General features: G+C 33.1%; 1 long non-coding RNA gene across 1 annotated transcript in view; it reads left to right on the top strand.

Moving 5' to 3' along the window:
- LOC129146795 (uncharacterized) overlaps window positions 1-21,826 on the top strand; it is a 55,251-nt gene that overhangs the window by 11,025 nt on the left and 22,400 nt on the right. The window contains exons 2-3 of the long non-coding RNA XR_008554023.1: window positions 1,492-1,630; window positions 7,725-7,798. This is a non-coding gene — a long non-coding RNA (uncharacterized LOC129146795). The remainder of the gene's footprint in view (window positions 1-1,491; window positions 1,631-7,724; window positions 7,799-21,826) is intronic.

Here is a 21,826-nt window from a genome sequence, read left to right as displayed (position 1 = left end):
AAAAAGGTTTTCCCATACAGTATATTCATCAATATATTAAAAACATGACTTAGAGCTAGAATTAAGCTTAAAATTCTCCTTTTGCTCTGACAGCAATTTGTAGAGATAATCCAGTCCATCAAGCAATAATGTATGATTTATGGCTAAGAAATTAGTCATTTAGAAAAGATCTAGTAATTACCAATGATAATTTAAAAATATATATATTTATGCTAATCCAGAAATAATTGAAGCTGAAAGAAATGAGTAAAAATGCTATATTTGGAATCACTAATATGTGCTATGGAGGATGCATTATGACCTGTTTTCTTGGTGCTAGCTTCTTTTGTTTAAAGATTTGCTCATTTACAATTCAGATGTCTTTAGGGACATCCATTCTTGCTGTTTTTTTCTTTCAGTACTAAAAGTTCTGACTGTAATTCTTAAATAAATTAGCATGCAAATATCCAGGTCGGAGTATAGCACTGCAATGCGGGTTTCCTTTCCACAAAATATTTTTACTTTACATTAAATCAAACAATTTTTTTCATTATATTGCCAGTAAACTTTGTGAAATGATGTTGGAAAGCGTAAATCAGCCAAAGACTATGGGTGAAATATTTTAAATAAATTACTTTCTATTAGTGTTTACTTCTTACCTGGAAATAAATGAATATAACCCTATTTTTTTAACCTTGTCCCCACACACTGCCAACTTTAGAAAAACCTATTTCATGAAATAGTAAAGATTATTAAGGTAAACCAACATTATCAATGCAAATACAAAATGAGAGATTAAAAAATCATTCCAGATCTAAAGTATGTACGGATACAGCACTTATTCCTTGTCTATTCTGAATTCACCAATGGGTAGGTATTTTTAAATAGGATTATCTAATTTAATCTTTGTTATAACCTATAGAGATAGCCATAAATGTTGCCTTTTTACCTTTATGGAAATCTAAGATTAAAAATATTAGTGATATGACAAGGCCACACACTAGCAAGTGATAGATCAAAGATATCAGATTGAATTCTATGACTCCAATTTCTATGTATTTTTTGTCAGTTTCTATTTCCATATTTCTTAGTCCTATTCTCATCTGTTGATTGTGATGTTCTTCCTAGAATGATAGCATGCACTATGTCCACAAATAGTATGAAGAGCATCATTAATGTATTTCTCTTTAAGAGAAGATAATAAATTAACCATCAAGGCAAAGAACTCAAGGTGAATGGTTTCAAAAGTCATTTCATCATTTTGTCGAGTTGAGGGTAGAATTTAAACAATATTCTGATGTCATAAGGCTAAATATATATAGGAAACCATTAGCTTATGTTATATTTGGACAAAGCAGCATTTTCTAGAATTCTTCCAGAGAGTTTCATAACAGGGATATGCAAATAGCTATGAAAGGTTTTGACTAAAATTTCAGTCCCACAAAACTTGCTTTCTATAGGACCCAAAAGCATAACATCCTGGTTTCACTGGAGAGGATTATTTCTAAACAGGTATGCAAGCCTTGGAGGTTAGAGAACCATCTCAGGGGATTGAGAAGCTGCTGGAGCATTTTACATTCAGATGAGGAATTTTCCTTTTTGTCACGGTGGATTGGAGACCATCCCTGGTTGAAACATCATAAGCAGTGCAGTAAGTAAACTCACATTTGGACTGTCCTCTCTTTTATTTGCCAACCACTTTCCCATGTGATCCACGAAATCAGAGGCCTTGAATTCCAGACATGCAAAATGCAAAATGCCAATTTAATAAATGAGACAGACCTTCCCTACCAAGATTTTCTTCAGAAGTGCACTCAGGGAGTCTACAAGTTGCTAAGAATGATAAGTAGTTATGGGCAACTCCTCTGGGCCCCCATCTTGGATTGACTTTATTGGTGCACAAGTTTGTTGGTGGTCTGCCCTACAGTGTGATGAGATTGAACTGCCTTTTTGTGGGATATTCCAATTTTCAGTGTTTCTGACATATTTTTTTCTTGGATTTGATGGTTTTACTGGAGAGAAATCCTCCAATTTCCTGGATATAAGTTATAAAAGTTACTGCCAAAATTTGTTTGAGTCCAGTAAAGAATTGACAGTGGGAATCTTATTGCTTAAAATGGATATTTCACTTAATCCCCCACTATTAGCTTAAGTGCCCCCAATAGCAGGGAGCTTGCTGCAGCAGAGTTTAGATACTCAGAAGTAAATCTTTTCAACTTGTGCTGAGATTTTCAGGGAGGTAATTTTACAGTTGCATGGAGAGGAAAGAGGTGCTGGGAAAAGGCAGGTCAGACTGCTTCTTCTAGAGTCCCATCTGTCATTTTCTTTGATAAGTATTTGTGTCCTTCAGATTTTGACACCTTGGATGATCTAGCTTGCTTTTGTACAGCTTGCTTTTGTATTTCCCAGAAGCTTGTGTTTCAGTGCTGTCTGCTGGATGTTATCAATTAAATCTGCTTACCCTTTCAGAATATTGTTGACATTTGTCTTCTGCTCTGTTCTCATTGGTTGATGATGTGAATATCTCTTATAGTCATGTTTGTTAGGTTTTGGAAGAAAGTGACTATTAACATATATATGGGCCATGATTTAAAAGAAATCACTTCTTATATTATCTAAATGATTATGCTGTGTTCTAAATCTCATTCTCTATGAGATCTTCATACTTCTACTAGAATTTTCCCCCCAATCCTAAAAAGAACTGGCACCATTCCTGTGAGGTCTGAGGGAAGAAGTAGAATCGCAAGGCCCCACTGAGTATGGATATGAATGGAGGGTATGGACTGCAAAGATACCAGGGCTGACTGTACAGTCTATCGCCTCCCTTGGAGAAGGATGTGGGGGCCCAGCTACCAGCTTTTCCTTGTGAGGTGTATGAAATATTTTGTTCCTTCCTTGTCTTGCCATGTATGAGCCAATTATATCTATGTGCCTGATGTTTTTCTGGAACATTTCTGAAATGTTTGTCATTACAAATAAAATTGGATTCTCACTCTCATTTTCTAAGTGATAAGCACCTAATAACACTTAGTATTATTTTATAGCTAAGTTAAAAAAATGAGGAAGTAAAATATCTCCACTTCCAAAATGTATATACCAATAAATACAAGTAAATGATTTTACATAAAAAGATAAAAGCTCAATATCTTTTTCTTTGGTGACAGACTCTATTTCCTCACATATAAAACTTAGATTTTGAACTGCTGTCTGAATCCCATTCATGTTCTTGCTCACCCCACAACACACACATTCCCCACAACAGACAATGCTCATTCTAACAACTGAACTATGATTGTACTTTTCAGATGGTAATTCATTTTGATATTTAATGATGAACACTCAAAACATTTATAGAATATAAGAAAGCCATTTTCTCCATTAAATCTCAATTTTACACAATCATGTTCGGTGCTTCTTAGACACCACCAGGTGGCATCAAAGGCTTGTTTCCTCATCCTGTATCACATCATTCCTCTCAGAAGAGAGCCAGAATCCTGGGAATAATTAGGCATGATTGCTGTTTCATGGGTTTTTTTTGTTTTTTGTTTTTTTCATTAACTCAACAGTTAAGATTTTCTGTTTACTACACTTACTGATATAGGAACACTTTTCTAATATGGGGACACTGTGTCTCCCTCCAAAAAACAAAACCAACCTGCTGTGAAGCTTGTCTACCTTCCTATAAAGAACATGTAGTGTACATCTTTTAAGGATGTGTATAATCATATTCATATTTATTGAAAATTCTGACAGCTGGCAAAGATATTTCTTCTCAGGAATATGTACTTTCCAGGTTTAAATTATCCTAATCAGTTGGAGGTGATAAGGATGTACAGTTTACAGGACAGATTTTAATACCCAGTATTACAAATTCATCACTGTCTTCAATGCTCGTAATGTGGTTTTCACCTCATGTGAATCACTGAACAATACAATATTTAATAGCTTGGTGTGCATCGACTCATTTATGCATTGCACCCTACAGAAAATTGTACTTCATTCTGATATTTTTCTTTTTCTTTTTTTTTTGTTCTGATATTTTTCTACTTCAACCAAAATCTCTCACTTTCATATACCTTCTACTTCCTTTTACAATTTCCCTAAAGTTTGCAGCTAAAAGGCAGGGTTCTTCATAAGAAGCACCAAAATATTAGTCTCAGAATCTCTATGAAAACACATTTAAAGTACGCTCTTTTATGGACAGAAGTAGATTCAGGTCTAAGATTGTCCACGTCAGTTGACGTTATCACCCTGAGCAGAATGTTTGAGAGATTATACCAGGATGGTAAAATTCCTGGGATCTCTAGGAGTGTTTTAGTACAAAAACAGAGTTTTAGACTTTGTAGAAATAGACTTTGATTGATGGCCAGTAGTATATGAAGATGATTAAGTGAAAAAAGATTTGTGATTATTAATCTTGCAATTACTTTTAAGGCTCTTAAAATTACTTTTAAGATTTTAACCAAAGAGCTTTTTCTTCCTTCTTATTCTACATTTATCTTTAACATTAGATGGCATATGTGTATAAATTTATTGTTAAAGGACTGTCAATATTCATCTCCTTGATTACTGGCTATTTAAAACCCTTTCTAGATTGTTTCATTTAACTCTTCCTCAAAATTAATAATGACAATAATATGTATCTGCTTGAGATGGTGAGAAAATAGAATACTCAAAATGCTTTAATCAGTAGACTCAGGCCCTCAAACACCAGAATGTATATTTCCCTGTATTCTCTCACTTATAGAACAAGAATTGTATGGGAATTTTAATGGGGTAATATGTGAAATGAAAATAGAAGTTTAAGAAGAAGACTGAATAATAATGAATAGTGTCTGACTTGAAAAATTTTGGAGATATTTATTATGTATTAATCTTCATATCAAATATCTATAGTATTCAATTCCCATCAAAATGCACTTAAAAATTTCATATCAATATTTACAATATATTAGCAATTACATCACTTACAGCTGCTACTATAATAAAATGTGATAGATGCCAATGTAAAATGTGTGAAGAATTGTTACTGAACATTTTGTTGGAATACACAAATGTTTTCAGAAAACTGTCATCCATGACTTATTTGAGGCTTCTTCTCTGTTCTGCGAACACACTCTAGACAAATTCAATCTTTAGTGGGCCTCCCTGGTGGCGCAGGGGGTTAAGCACCACACTGTGAGGCAATAAATAGCCTCTGCAGCACGAGTTTGATCCCCAGCCGGCCAGGGAGCAACCCACATGGCAAAGCAGACCTCTCCTGCCTTGCCCGCTGCTCCCTTCAGCAGTGTGTTTCAGTTGGTCTGTCTCTTCTATTCCCTACTCTGTCGCTGGTGAATCCTCTCACCCCCCGCATCTCTGCCCTGTATCCCAGCTATTGTATGCATAAATAAATTAATCTTTACAAAATAATTCAATCTTGAGACCTGAATAATCATCGCTCTGCTAATGACTCAGGTCTATGTCCTGAGTTTCTCTATTCATGTCATAATTTATTAGTGCTCACAAATTCTAGGTACTCCTTCAGATTATGATAAATAATTGTAGTAAAATACCCCATTCCTCATTTAATTGCATAATAACTGGGGAAGTAGTCAATAAACAAATAATTTAATACTATATTCCACTGGCCACAGGCCATACACAGTAGTTTAAGAGTTGAAAAGTAGCTAATTTCAATTGATATTTAGACAAAAAGAAAAAGTAAAAGTACCTTATTGAGAATTTTATATGGAAACATTTTTGATATACTAGGTTAGATAAAACTTATATTAAAATTAGTATCCACCATTCTTTTGTTTGTTTGATGGGCGTACTAGAAAAATTTTAATTATATATGTGGTCACATTCTCCTCTATTTGAATATAATATGAACACATCATCTTCGGCATAGAATATTATGTGATACATAATTATTTAAAATTAATGTAGCAGTGCCATTAAGGAAGGTTAGAAATTTTAAATCATAAAAATTTCTATTCTGTTATGAATATAATATGAATATATCATATTGTAAATATAATATGATATGATAAAAATAAGATAAATTCTATAATAATATTATATGAATGTCATGTAGCCATAAGTGCTATTAAGCAAGGATAGTTGAGTCTTATTTTTCAGTTGGTTGGCCAGAAAAGGTGTCTTTAAGGATTTATTATCAAGCAGAGATCTGAAAGACTCGAGAAATGAAACTCCAAGATGGGTCACAGTCCAAGCTGAAAAATAATAGCTGGTACAAATTCCAGAGATAGGTTCATAGATGTACTAGTATGACGTGAAGATAGATTTTGGGAAACCTGTTACTCATTTAATCAATTGCTATTATAACTTGCTAGCAAAGATTCTGGTGATTTTTAGCCATTAATTTAAGCTTTCTGCTTCACTAACAAGTTATGGATCCCACTCTCCACACCTATTTTCTTCAATCCAGAAATATGTCACAATTCCTTTACTCTTTCATATTCCATCAATTACAAATTTACTTATTGATTTCCTGTCTTTCAAATGTCACTCTTCACTGAAGAGTGTCTCTTTTCCTACCTCCACATCTTGATTCTTGTCATCAACATTTTGTACCTTGGGTTGTGATCATATTCTCTCTTTTTTCAAATTTTATTTTATATAATTTTACATCATTTTTCATTTTTGCACAATGTATGCATTTTCATCTTGGTTATAGTCCCCATACAATTCCCACCCCCCTTGTTTTGACCATAATCCCTCCTACACCTCCCCCCATAGTGTGTCTCTGGTTTAATAGATGACTGGATCAAGAAGATGTGGTACATATACACAATGGAATATTACTCAGCAATCAAAAAAGATAAATTCATGGAATTTGCAGCAACATGGATTGAGCTGAAAGGGATCATGCTCAGCGAAATAAACCAGAAAGAAAAAGAAAAATACTGAATGGTCTCACTCATAGCAGGAATTTAGAAAATCTAAATAAGGGACTAGGAAAAAGACTAATTATAATAAAGTAAAAAGCAATCATATTCTCTTAACAGGTCTACAAGCTTCAAATTTTGCCCACCTCTTAGAAATTTAGAGAGACCCAGGTAACACCAAGTTATGTTACAGTAAGAATCCCAGCTCCTAGTAGCTTATAGCAAAGGTTTATTCTTGCTCATATTCTTCTCCTTCATAAGTCAGTGGGCCTTTGCTTTGTATATTCTTCATTTAAGCCCCAAGCAAGTCATTGTCATTCTATCTGGGACTAAGGGAAAAAAAAATGTACATTGAACAATGGTGTGACTCTTGTAGCTTCTGCTTGGAAGCAACACATTCACTGTCCTTTTCAGGTTAATTGGCCAAATCTAATGTCATTGCACATGAAGTAAAATCCACCAGGGTTGCAAATATTTTAAAATAAAATGATCTTCAAAAATCCCACTTCCATGTCTCTGAAATTAATTCATAATATTTCTAAAATATGCTGTAATTCCATCTTTTTGTCATTTCTCCCCTCTCTTGGTACTTCCAGCCCATTCTCTTTGATTGAAGGCTGGAAATTTCTCCAGGAAAAATGCTATTAAAATATTCCATTACCCCCTCTATCCTGAGGATATTCTGGAGCCCATCTATGTGTTTCCATAGCACAAATGCTTCCACTTTTAAAGTACTTACCATATTTTAAAAACAATTGTTCTTCTTTTTGCTTTAAAGAGCCAGATGCTAAATGTATTAGGTTTTGTAGGCCAGACAGTTATTGTAGCAACTATTCATCTTTGCTGTTTTAGGATCAAAGCAGCCATACACAACATGGAAATGAATGAGTGTGGTCCAATCAATCATTTCTTCACCAAAAGAGATGGTAAGCAAAATTTGGTCTTTCTCTTTTCAATTTTCTGCTTCTTTATGTTTAAAAATGAAAATAAAACCTAAAAATGTTTGGGACTCAGATACAATGAATTCAGCATAATCACCAGGCATATAAAGATCCATCTATGTTGTTAACATGGATTCCTAGAATTATAGCACTAATTTTAATCTATCTGTGGGGCAGGGGAGAAGAATATTGTATTACTTATTTAATTATTATGCTCATATCAGTATACTAAAGAATGTGAAGGAAATACTACTTCTATTTAAATAACAAGACAGAAAATTATAAAAACAGTATTCCTAATTCAATATTCTTCCTCAAATGAATGCTGTTGGCTGAACAACATAGAAGTTAGTTAAAAATAAACAAAACAATCTTGTTTGCTAAAAGCTACTTAGTGACTTTTAAGTAACAAATCACAATTGCTCCAAAGCAGATGGTTAAGATCCTGTTACATTCTTAGGCAAAGATATTTCTATATGATCTATGTATCTAAAAATTATAGTAAGTTATGAGATGTAAGAGCTTATGCAGTTCACTTTCACTATTAAAAGCTCTTTTGTTGTTCCCACATGATTGTGATTTTCCGTAATTCCACAGTGATAAAGCATTTGAGTTTAGCCTCATTGCCATTGTTTATTGGTGATTTCCTGTTCCATGACTTTAATATCTTTTAAATACATAGTTGAAAATAGTATAAAATAATACTTCTAAGACTGTGGGGACAAATATATGTCAATACTATTATAATAGAAATATCTGAAGTGCTATTTCTTATAAGTATTAAGATCTTTATTATATAATAAGTGAATTCAAATATATTGCTATATTCTTGTGAATGAATCCCCTTATTAATTTATTGTTTTCTTGGGGTCTTTTGTTTGTTTGTTTTGATTATAAAATAAATATATATTATTGATGCCACTAAACACCACTGAAAACACACCAGAGGGAAACAAGTATACTGCTTGTGTAGGTTGAGTTCACTGCATCTAGGTTGAGTTCACTACAACTATAATGGAGATAAGAAATAAAAATTCCCAAGGTCAAGGAAAAGTCTTCTTTCCCTCTCCCAAGTAGATGCAGAGGAAGTCACCCATAAATAAACCTGGGGATGTGCCACTTCTGCTTTGACACACTCTCTTTCCCCTGATCAGTATATGTTGCTCAAGCAGTCACTAGATTCAACCATTATTTTTGCAAAATTACATTAACATATTAAAAAACATTGAATATTGGTGCTAAACAACCAACTTTATATCTAAATAATATTGCATAACATTTTCCAAATAGTTCTCATAGACTTATTTCCTTGACAGAGAAGAATCCACTATTATGAATGGATTTCTGAACACAAGTCTGTAACAAAGACATTTGTTAAATTTCTAATGAACAAAGAAACCATTTATAGTCTCCAAAATGGAGAATTATTCACATATACCCTAATCATCACAAAGGCAAATGATTTCTTTTCCTTCATTTTGGTGTTTGTTTATGGAGAGGATTACATGAATATTGAATAATGTGATACTCTTGAAATCAAACAAAACCAAATGTAATTTAAAAAAGAATGTATTGTTTTGATCTGAAATATTTCTTTCCCAGTGAGTTGTCTTAAGTGAAACAAACCATAGCTGCTATTAACTTAAGATCAGAAGTTCTCCAAAATAAAAACAAAGTCAGGGAGTTTGTTATTGTGGGCTTTTTCTTGGTGAAAATTTTGTGCCCTTCCTCATGTATATGTTTTTGAAATAATAGTTCTAAATCCCTTAATATCAAAGATCTACAAAGTGATTGCAGAAATCAACAAAAACAAATTGAACAACCCTATCAAAAAACAGGCAGAAGTGATAAAAAGGCCACTTCTCCAAATGAGAAATATGAATGGCCAACAGGCATATGAAAAAATGTTTATCACCACTTATTATCAAGGAAATGCAAACCAAAACCACAATGAGATGTCACCTCATGCCTGTGAGAATGGATCATATTAAAAACAAAAACAAAAACAAAAACAAAAACACAGAAACAAAAAGTGCTTGCAAGCACGTGGAGAAAAAGGAACCCTCTTAAACTGTTGGTGGGAAACTGGTCCAGCCACTATGGAAAACTGCGTGGAGGTTCCTCAAAACACTTGAAATGGATCCACCATACAACCCAGCTTTTCCACTTCCAGGAATCTATCAAAGAACATAAAAACACTAATTTGAGAGGAAACCTGAGCTCCTATATTTATTGTAGCACTATTTACAATGGCTAAGATATGAAAACAACTAAATGCCCCAAAACAGATGACTGGAACATGAAGACATGGTATATATACATGATGGAATACTACTCAGTAATCTAAAAAAAAAAAAAAAATAAGCTCATGTCATTTGTGGCAACATAGCAGGAGCTGGAAGGATTATGCTAAGCAAAACAAGTCAAAGGGTCAAACAACGATAATCCTTGAAAGCTGACAATAGATATGAGGCATCCTTGAAGGTAGGGAAAGAAAGACAGGCGGGGAGGGGTGAAAACTGGAGAAGAGAGAGGAAGAACACAAAAGGGCATGCTGGCCTGTGAGTGTTTTGGGGGTGGGAGAACTATGGCGACCACACCTGAGGGGAGAAATCATGTATAATCCACAAATTAAATAAAAATAAGTAAATTATACATAATAAATAAATAAATGGGAATAAAAGCCTTGGTTAATAGATTTTGGGAGATCCACGTGTACTGATGGATGGGCTCAGAAAAGCAGGCAAACACTAAGGTGATTGAAAGAAAGATCTGATAATAACCTCCAGGATTTGATTTCAGTAATTACTGGGAAGGGCCTCCCCGGTGGTGCAGCAGTTGAGCGCTAGGCTGTGAAGTTGCCCGCAGCCTCTGCAGCGCCGGTTCCATCCCCGGCTGCTGGTGAGGCTCCCACAAGGTGCGCAGACCTCTCCTGTTGCCCGCTGCTCCCCTCAGCAATGTACTTCATCAGTCTGCCTGTTCTGCTCCCCGCTCTGGCTCTGGTGAGTCCTCTCACCCTCCCACATTTCTGATTGTACCCACTGCTTGTATAAATAAATAAATAAATAAATCTTTTAAAAAATAAATAAATAAATAAATAAATAAATGCTGTGATGGTGCAAACCAATGGTATATTGTTTCTTCATCCAACCAATCAGTAAGAACTTCTTCTGCCCCTCTTGTGTTCCTGAGAGGAGAATCTGATAATAACCAGTATAATCTGATTTTAGCAATTGGATAATTATTATGGCTGTAACAGCATAAAGCAGTGAAATATTGACCCTTCATCTATCTAATTAGTAAATATTTTTCCATCCCCTTCTGTGCTCCTGTGGCCCTTTCTGTGTGCCTTGTGATTGTGGAAATTCCATTATAATGTCACACCTTTTTATAAACGAGTGAATAAAACATTCTTGTAGTGAATGGGGCACATAACCTAGTAATAGATAGTGAATTTGTTTTAAATTATTAGAAGCAACTCCACATACACATTCCTTTGAATCTTTGCTTTTAAGGTTTATTACTCTCTCACCCTAAATCACTTACATTTTAACCTCATTCCTAGAAGACCACACCAATACAACCAATGACTTTCTGATTTCACTTCCGTCTCAAATTAGTGACATGCCACAATCATAACTTTAGTCTTTCCCCATTACCAAATTCCCTTGATCTGTAGTCACACCCTGCCTTGTCAACCTAAAATCTTTTTACTTCTAGTATATTTAAAATGGTGGGTTTTAAGTAAGCTAGATCCATAATCTGGGTGGACCTCAAATCAGTTGAAGGCTTCAATAAAACAAAAACAGGACTAACGTAAGCAAGAAGGAATTCTACTGGTGGATGACATTCAGGCTTGAAATACAGCCCAGCTCTTCCCTAAATTGAGATTCAAAATATTCTCATTGAACAGAACTTGTTCTAAACTTATCAGTTACTTTTGGACTTCTGCAAGGAGTATGTAAAGTCAAAATAAAAATATATATCAAATAAAAAGAAAAACATCATGATAGGTATCAAAATTTTATATATGACATAAAAGACAGCTTTGAAGAAAGTCATAGGCAACATTATGCAAAAGTTTAAATAATACAGCTTTATTGAAAATGATAGATTTTTTAGAAATAATACCAAGCATGGATATTTACTGATAGAACTCATTAATAAAATGATTAATATATGAATATTTACTATTAATAATTTTCTAATTTTGCAATTTTTAAATGTTGGAATCATCACAGTAAAGTTTTTTTCAGAATTCCCTTGACTTCAAAAAATGTTACTAATTTTCAAAAGACATTTTTGAAAATAATTGTGAATGTACAAATATAGCATAAATATAAAATAACAAAAAATCACCTGAAATATATTAAAATTTATATTACTTGAGCCCTTCGCTTTTCTCTTGATAATCCTTTCTTGAATATAAATGTGTTCACACAAGCCTGATAAACCACGGATTTTATTTGGATTTATTGGATTTGGGAATTGGGACTACTTCTATAGGTTGTTTCTTCTTTCTTCCATCCCCATGGAGTAGAAGTATCATAGTTCACGATATTAGTACTGCAGAGGTTGTTAAGGTTCAAAATCCTCAGTTTACAGAGAACTGGAGGTATAAAAAAGCAAGTGAATTTTTAAGGTAAGAGATTTCAATTGTCAGACTGGTACATAGAAATTAGGACTGTATTCTCTATTTGCCTTTTATTCTGAATGTTTTAAATTTATCATGATTGTTGTTGTTATTGTAAAGTAAATGCATTTAGTATAAAATGCAAAAGAGGATGTTGAAAGCAAAAACATATCTGTTCTCTAGACTTGGATCTACTTTCCAGATGTAAATATTGCATGGATCTTATTTTAATATACATTCTTTTAACCAAAAGGGAAATGAATGTAATTTTTCAATACCTTCTAGAAAATCAGTTTTCTTTTGCTTAGCCCAGATAAATCATTCTGGTTGTGGGAAGCTTAGCTCCATCAGGAAGGATCACAGATGTGGAGCACAGGGGCAGGAAGAAGGATCAGGCCCTGGACCTTCAAAGGAGGGCCCAGAATGCCTGGGGTAGAGCCGTCCACCCAGACCAGCAGCAGAGCCTGGAGGGGCAGTGCTGAGCTGGCTTTTGGCCTTGATTATTGGAACATGCTTCCACTCTGAGCTCCTCTGGGCAGATACAAAATGCATCCGCATAGATAAGGCCTAGAGAAGGACACACAATTTTTGATGGGTGTCAAGGAGAGCTTTAGTTTGGAAGAGGATAGTACTGTCCCAATGACGCAGTGCTGCTAAATGCCACAGTGCCCCAAAGCCTGGTCATCATTCTGCTTACACTTTTTTTTTCTCTTCTTTTTGTCCCCCTCTCTTTTTTCTTTATTTCTATTTTCCCTGTCTTTCCATTCCTTTTTTTTTTAAGGGGACAGCTTTGTCATTTCCCTTTTAGCATTATTTCGTAATAAGTATCATTGATAACAAAACTCTACCAAATGAAAAAATTAAATGGAAGAAATAAAACAAAAAAATAGGCATAGACGTGGAGCAATATTGGTTCTAAGAGATTGGAAAAACAAGTAATATTTTATGATTGGTTAGTAAAATCACCAAAAGATGAATGTCTTATTTTTAATTGAAAATATTTCTAGAAATTATAATTAGTTTTGCTATCAATGAATTATACAAATAGGAGAATTAAGTTAGTTTTTAGATAGTGTTAAACTGTTACCTGAAAACAGAAACCAATTTCAGGATATTTATAATATTTTTGTGTATTTTGTAATTCTTCAACATTTAGCTATTAACATGTTTGGGGTGAGAGGGAGAAGGAATCAATGAGCTTTTCCAAATAATTAGTTATGCCTAAGATAAGGTTAACTTGTTTTCTGCAGCCTAATATTGGTTAGATATGGAATTCAAATTAACTCATAAATATTAAAATTACAAGTTTAAGAAAAGAGAGTTATTTGATGCATAACCTATCTTGAAGTACTAAGCTAATGTGAAAATTGTAGCTAGAGAGTTGCTAGACTATGGAAGCTGTTCTCCCAATACAGCACCCAGGAGTGCTTCAGGACACAATTACTGTGGGGGTGCATCTTGTGCACCTCACATCTACCACTAGTGCTACTTAAAATGTTTCCTTCCTATGTAAGGTAATACTTTCCTCAAATGCTCTCTATTGAATTTTCCAAAGTACTAGATAAAGAATGACAGAAAAAAAAAAAAACGAATTTACATGAATTCTAGATGTTTTGTTTTGACTGCTTTTGTCTTTGATAAAAATATTTCATAGAATGCTTGTCGTGTTTTCCTCTATCACAAAGCTGTTCACATAGTAACTGTCCAGTAAACCATTTTTCATAAAATGAATGAGTGAATTGGCTTACATATCAGGTAATTATTTACTTACAGTTGCTTAAACATACTTATTATTGTTAATTTTATCTCTGAATAACTAGCAGAACATTTAATACATGCTTGCACTGATATATTTTTGCAAAATTTTCCAGCTTCTTAACCTCAACAATTCTATCATATTGCTATAAAATAAGGAAACAAGTATTTCATTTAGAAAACTATTAATTCATTTAAAAAGTTATTAATGATTAGCTCATAACCTATGACATGCTTTGCTAATTATTAAGAAAATGGTAAGAGGTAGTCACATAGCCAGAAAATTTATTTTAATCATTTTTCATAAAGAGTGGAAATAGTTTACTGGTTTCTTTTTGCAGAAAGATGAGTATTTGACTGTCCTGCATTTTGAAGTACTTTACTTATGGATACTAAGCTTTATGAACAATCAAATTTGTTTGTTTTTTATTTCATGCTATTTAAATTGGGCACTGTATGTCTGTCTTATAAGATAGTTTAAAATACAGTGATCTTGGAATTCCCTTCACTGTTTATCTTGACTTCTGGTGATGAATTTTCTGTTGTGTTAGATATGAGTCCCATCTGTTTTTAAATATCAGCTCATCAGCTGGTTATTAATTTAAATCCCACTGAATATTGCTGGAAGCTGACCAGTGTATTCACAGCGTGACACTGAAACAGATCAAAATGACGCACGTTGCAATAATTCTGGGAGCTAATGTCCACAGGCAACAACTATAATTGTTCTTCACAGTGGCAGGCATTTTTCCTTTCTCTAGAGAAAATTCTTAGCATATGCATTTTAATTTGCTTAAAAAATCATATAATGATGTAGAAGATGCAGCACAGACAACCACATTGCATGTACAGTTTGTAGACTAATGCTGTCAGTGTAAGGTGAAGTAATGGTGTTTTATGAATGGTCTTATGTTGAAAGTCACTGAAATTTTTGATAATGACTTTTCAAAATGACCATATCAAGCCAACATATCTGAGAGTTTAGACATGATTACTAGGACAATCCATAAAAATATAACTTAAAACTTCATGACAAATCATCCTGAACTAGAGGGATTGTATCATATACTATGTACAAATAATGAAGAAATCCAGAGGATTGTGAAGTTTGAAGGATCCCCTAACTGTAATAAGTATGATTTTCAATTAAATATCTTTCTTTACCAATAACTTCTAACATTGAATGAAGAGATCATAAAATACACAGATCTTTCTATATAAAAGAAAAAGCCTCTAAAATGTTTTCAATTCATAAAAACATCAGATATCCATCAACAACATCTAAACAAAGTGGGAAGCAATGTTCATTTTCCCATGGATGTGATAATAATTTAAAGGCACTAGCGAGGGAAGAATCCTTTTTCAATATAAATGCTGAGACTTAAAAGCTCCATATAGTTTAAAAATAATGATACCTCTGATAACAACCCCCTTGGCCAAATGTAGCCATATTTTCTAGCAAACAAAACTGAAAACCAAAGATAATGCTGTAATAAATTCACTTTGTTATGTGTACCCCTGGAAATATGGCTCTTAGTCTAGGCTCATACATTAGGAAAATATTTTAAAGAAAATGTAATTTCCTTATTTCTCCCTTTCATCACTGGTGCTGAAGTAATTTTATGTATAACTTAGTTGTATTAAAATAACAGAGTAATAAAGGTATCTTCTGTCAAATAGTCCTATTAGGTTAAAACATTACACTAAGAAATTTACCTCAAAATTTTGGGGGGTCCTTTGGTTAAGGAATCTTTTATCTGTAAGTTTCTGGAGATTGATAAGTAAAACATCTCCTGTCATCACAAAACTCATAGTCACTTCATTTAACTAACATAATTAGTAATTTTTAAATTGCATATAAATTCTATGTATAGTTAGGTAGCTCTCATGAGTAAATTTCGTCATAAAAAGACGAATGGAGAAACTTTATTTAAAGATAAAAGTACCCAATTATAAAATGAAAATACCTGTACAATTTGAACAAATCAGATCTGTCCTCTCATGCTAGAATGAAGATATATAACATTTATTCACATTTTAAAACTTCTTCCTGTGCAACTCTGCCTTTGGCTGTTTTGCTATATGTCACCATAATGTTTTTCATGAAAATAAAATTATTTGGAGCAAGGAAAGTGATGACAAGCAGCAGGTGAGGGGTCCAGAGTTTGATGAAGCAGAACAATAGAGATGGGCACGCGAGGGCTCCTGAGTTTGTATAACTCATCCTTCTGGTCATCAGAAACTCCCAGACCAGCTTTTTGTGGTCCCCTAGGGCCCCAAAATATTGTCTTCAAATATTAAAGTTCTATGTAAAGTTGATACGTTGTTTAAACATTCTCACACAGAAGAAGAAAGCCTTAGGGAACCTTAAGTATAAATAGATGGTCCTTTGAAATAAAAAGAAGTTCTGATACTTAGTTTCACACTCTAAGAAAATGTTTTTCATTAGAGAGTGATGCTTCTTGTTTCAAGTGTTGCCCCACAAAATAAAGTAGGATAGGCAAAATAAGAAAATTACAGATATTTAAGTTACATATTTCCTTTAAAAGGAAACATTTTCTCACTGTTCTAGATAGAAAGTAATCATAAACATTGCCATTAGTAAGAACATGTTTTCCATCAATTGGACAATGTATGAAAAGCAAGAGATTTTAAATATATATGAGAGTTGAAACAAGATCTCATTGCCTACAATACACAGTTTTGGTAGAAGATGTCCTCCAAATACAGCAAAGCAACAAAAGCTAAAAAAATTTCTTGCCGAATTTATTCAACTTTCCAAGGAATCCAGTAAGCCAGAGAGCATGCAGTAACATATAATATACATGTAGATTCAGTGTGATTTAGACTATTTATTATTTTAATAATAAATATGTTCTGTAAAAAATGTTGCTATATAAAATATCCCCAACCTCTTTCTTCATATTACTATGGGACAAGACTCTGAATCAAAATGTTTTTAAGCTTCCAAGGTAATTCTAATGTGACTCCAATGTTGAGATCATCTGCACTCTTGGCTAGACTGTGCTGGTCAATTGGATTTATTTAAAAGGTAAATGTGAGAAACTGAAAGAATAAAGATTCCATCATATTCCTATTTTCATTGACACTTGACAGGCTATTGGGACAGTGTTATTTTGTCTGCTTGGAATTCATTCTCTCTCTTTATCACAGCACAGTCTTTATGCTTTGGAGAAACATTTCTCTAGGCAGTGTATGTTGGTTTAGTCACAAAGAATGGTTTTGTCTCCTCTGGTCAAGTTGGGGACACCTATTCAGAAAGGGTTGAATCAGGAGCTCTTCCTCTTTCATCACTTTTAATCTTGAATTAATTATGCCTGAGGAGAAATGAGTGGGAGCTAATTTAATTTAACAGGGGGTCTTGAAGAGTCTGTCCATGAGCAACGTCTATGGTCATCCATTGTTTTTACATTCTCTCCACGCAATGTTAACTCTCTTTCCTTATATGCCCAAACCCTCACTCCCCAACCCCCAACATACCTAAGTCCATGTCTATGCATATGTATACATATGTACATACATACATTTTTCCCTTATGTATTTTGTCACTTCCCTTGCTTGAAAACAAATATGCACTTGAAAAGATAAGTGGAATGTTAAAATTTTAGGAAAATAAAATTTTAATGACTGGATTAGAAACTGCAAAGTTCTGTAGAAGAAATAGAGAAAACTGTAACAATAATTTCCCCTAAAACACAATACTCTAAAGATAGTCTTAAAAATTTTACAAACGGGCCTCCCCAGTGGCGCAGCGGTTGAGCGCTGGGTTGTGAAGCTGCCCGCAGCCTCTGCAGAGCCGGTTCGATCCCTGGCTGCTCCCCGGCCACCGGAGGAGGGTCCCACATGGCGCGCAGACCTCTCCTGCTGCCCTCTGCTCCCCTCAGCAGTGTACTTCAGTCCTTCTGCCTGCTCTGCTCCCTGCTCTGGCTCTGGTGAATTCTCTCACCCTCCCGCGCTTCTGAATGTACCCAGTGCATGTATAAATAAATAAATAAATACATAAATCTTAAAAAAATTTTTTTACAAAGCACCTAATTCCAAAGATACAGTTTAAAGTTATTTTGTTAGAATGAACAATACTGAAAAAAGATAGACAATACTGATAAAATTGAACAGATTGGTTAAAAATATGAAAAATACAAACAAATTTAATGTATACAATTTAGTAAATTTTTTAAAATGTGCAATCTTTCTACATTGAAAACATTTTTTAAATTGCTAAGGAACAATGTTAAATTTTGACTAAAACCAAAAAATAGTCCATGTTTCTCAAAAGAAAATCATAAACAGACATAAAAGTGTCAATCTTCCAAAGCTAAATTAATTATAAAACCTAAAATTAACACATTTTGTTTTCAGAATAATGCATTCAAATTTCATCTAAAAAAATGAAAAATTCTTAAAAACTAAATAAACTATATGATATTAATGTTGTTCGATGTTAAAATATACTTGGGAACTTCAGTAATTGAAACTATTGAAGGAAGAAAGAAAAAGTTATTAGAACTTGTAACTCCAACAAAATGGACTATTTTCCCCAGCTAGAAAGAAAAGAATTTTGTAAACTTAAGAATCTTCCTAGTATTATTTGATTTAGTTGGGAAAATTGAATATGTTACCTTTACTCTCTTCCAACTCAGTGTGGTATGTTTCCTATTTAATATAATCTAGTCTGTCTTTTATTAAGGTTTTACACCTTTTTTGATAAAGATCTATCCTTAAACACATTTTATAATGTTTATCCATAGTTAAACATACCCTTTGTTTAAAATTCATATTTCCCCTTACACTTACTAGTGATTTATTGAAGGGATAGAGAAACATTATTTGGATATATGTATTCTATACCTAATTAACCTTAGGGGAAAAATATACTTCTTAATGCCATTTTAATCATGTCAATCTAGAGTTTGAAATGGTAGAAAAGCAGTAAGCTACCACTTCCAGCAAAACTTAGAGAAGGAAGAACCCTACATTCTCTATAAAATATCCTTCTATTTTATTCCTCTAAAGAATTTACCTTCAAGAATATCACATCTTTAGGGTGATTTGGGGGTGAGTGGGAAAAAGATCCTAAAATTTATACTTGTGTGGATATTTCATCTGAAACCTCATTGAATCAAAGCGATCAATAGCACTTGTAAAGAGAATATTAACACTGATCCAGTTCTGTACTTCAAAATGGTACATAAAATTTCAAAGTCAGTTAAAATCTTTCATGGAGTTTTCTCGGAATCTTTTCCACTTAACAAAGCATGAAGCTGTGGAAAACTGTCTCCTCTGTAGTTACATTTTTCAGTTCAAATGTTGGTAATGACATACACTAGCTGTCTAGGATTCAGTGAATTGCATTTCCTCATAAGCTTGGATATCATGTCTCAGCAGAGACAGAAATAGAAAGAATTTCCTCAGAGAAGTTGTACAAATTTTATGTAAGAAATACTTTCAAGATCAAAGCCATTTTGAGCATGTTTTTGGAAAAAAATATTTTTTCTTGCTCATATTACAATATTGGTTTGAAAGAAAATTTCAGGATGCTGTTAGCTATACTCAGCTATGCAAATTCACCCCCAAATATTATAATCCTTAAAAAAGCTGCTGAGACATGATATCCCTTAAAGAAAAAAAAATGGTGGGTATAAAAATTGAGTTCACACAGGCTACAAACACATAAAATAGGCTATTAAAATAGGCTTCTGAATGAGTCACAACTATAATATATTCAAAATGGATTCTGAAACATCTTGTAGTACTGAATTTACCATGGAAGTGACACTATTTAAACAGATAAAAATTATACAGTGGGCCAGGTGGTGATATGAGAAGAGAATCTATGAAGAAAATTTTTTTTTTTTTTGGAGATAGCAATGAGATGTCTTTATTATTAAGGAGAATTAAAGAACAAGAATTTAATATACTAGAATGCAATCTAGAAGATAGTATAATATAAAATGTTGAAGTGGTTGAGGAAAAGTTTGAGAGTAATAGAAATCATGAGAAAAGACTTGAGATACTGAAAAAAAAGGTATTATCAGTGTTAATGACAAAATAATATATATTAGCTTCCAAAAACTTCAATAATCCACAATTAGTTCTTCCTAATTAGCTTAACTGACAAATGGAATAATGGGAGAATAAGATAATTTATAGAAAGGTGATCTGTTATAAACATTAGAAGAGAAATATATTAAATAGTTTACAGTTTTGTTTTGTTTTGCAATGTGGTAGTAATGCAACTAATAGCAATTTAGGGTGAAAGTAAGTTTGTAGTTTCTAATTTAAATGGAATCTTTAAATGCATGCCAATTCCAATAATTCTTAGCTCTAAATTTCATTATTTACTGAAGTTCATTGTCAATGTCAGCCCTCATCCCAGAAGACAACTGAAATTGAATTGTGCCAAACTTATATTCTCATTACTTCCTCAACTTGACAGTTTCCAAATAACCAGTGAAAGCAATAGCCTTCAGCAGATGATTCTATTAGCTTTATATACTATCTTTGGTATATATTAACTTGAAAGTGGTTTTATATCAGTTGCATAAATCATAGCCTGTTCTCCAAAACTAGAAGAGAAGAAAATATAACACCTGACTGCCTTGCAAAGAAAATTGTAGATCTTCATAAATACAAACAAATACTTCGCAAATACAACCAAATAAAACATGCATAAATCTGAGCTGTCTGGGTTTCCTCAGGTATATGTAAAACAATAAGGTTCTGCATTGTGCATAAGTAGCTTTATTTCATTTTAAAGAGTTCTTTAAAAAAATAAACTATTTTATGCAATATCAGGAAAATAGTTCTAATAAATTAAAGGCAGTTTGAAAGTCTCAAAGAGGTGTAATTCTTATTTGCATGTTTCAGTATTTCCTAGTAAAATGAAAAACATCCAAAAATAAATTGAGAATTAGAACTTGGGTGCCTTTTCCAGGATGTTATTAAAGAATAGTGAAAACCTGCTATGAAAATCATGAATCATTTTTATAGACACTAATATCAATTCTTCACAATAGTTTTACTCCAGCTAATAATTTGAAAAAATATTCATTTCCATATGTAAGTATCCAAATACAGTGATTTTCAATTAGGAAAAAAAATTCATATGGTAGGTTTCATGGGATACATACAGCGCAAAATATTTTTTAAAAAGATTTTGAAGTTGTGGATATTTTTAAAGAATAAATTGAGAAGCAAATGGTTGCAGAACAAGTTCTAGAAACCCAAGTGTCTGGATTAGAATCAAGTTTGGCCACTTCCTAATTCCTAACTACAACAGATACTGAAAAAGATAGATAGTAATATTGATAATGCTGTTATAGAATGTTGAATCACACTTCAAAATTTCTCAGAGAAAACAATATCTTTATGTGCTCAGATGAGATATATGGGCCAGGATTCTCCCGAGAATATTCCATCTAGAATAAAAATATTTAAAATGCTTTATTTTTTTAATTTGATTTTATTTTCTTTCCTGGTTTTTCATACTCCTCAAACTTCAGAATTCATGTTACTATGACTCCTCAAAAAAGTTCTCTTTTTTAAAAAAAAAGGACCTACTCTTCGTGTCTTCATTATTAATTTCAAGAGCCTCTCATATCTTA

The sequence above is a fragment of the Talpa occidentalis genome, unplaced genomic scaffold (assembly GCF_014898055.3).
Source record: "Talpa occidentalis isolate TD23 unplaced genomic scaffold, MPIMG_talOcc4v2.1 talOcc4.4, whole genome shotgun sequence".
Classification (NCBI taxonomy): Eukaryota; Metazoa; Chordata; class Mammalia; order Eulipotyphla; family Talpidae; genus Talpa; species Talpa occidentalis.
Note: the sequence above shows the minus strand (reverse complement) of the source record. Positions and strands in the feature narration are given on the sequence as shown.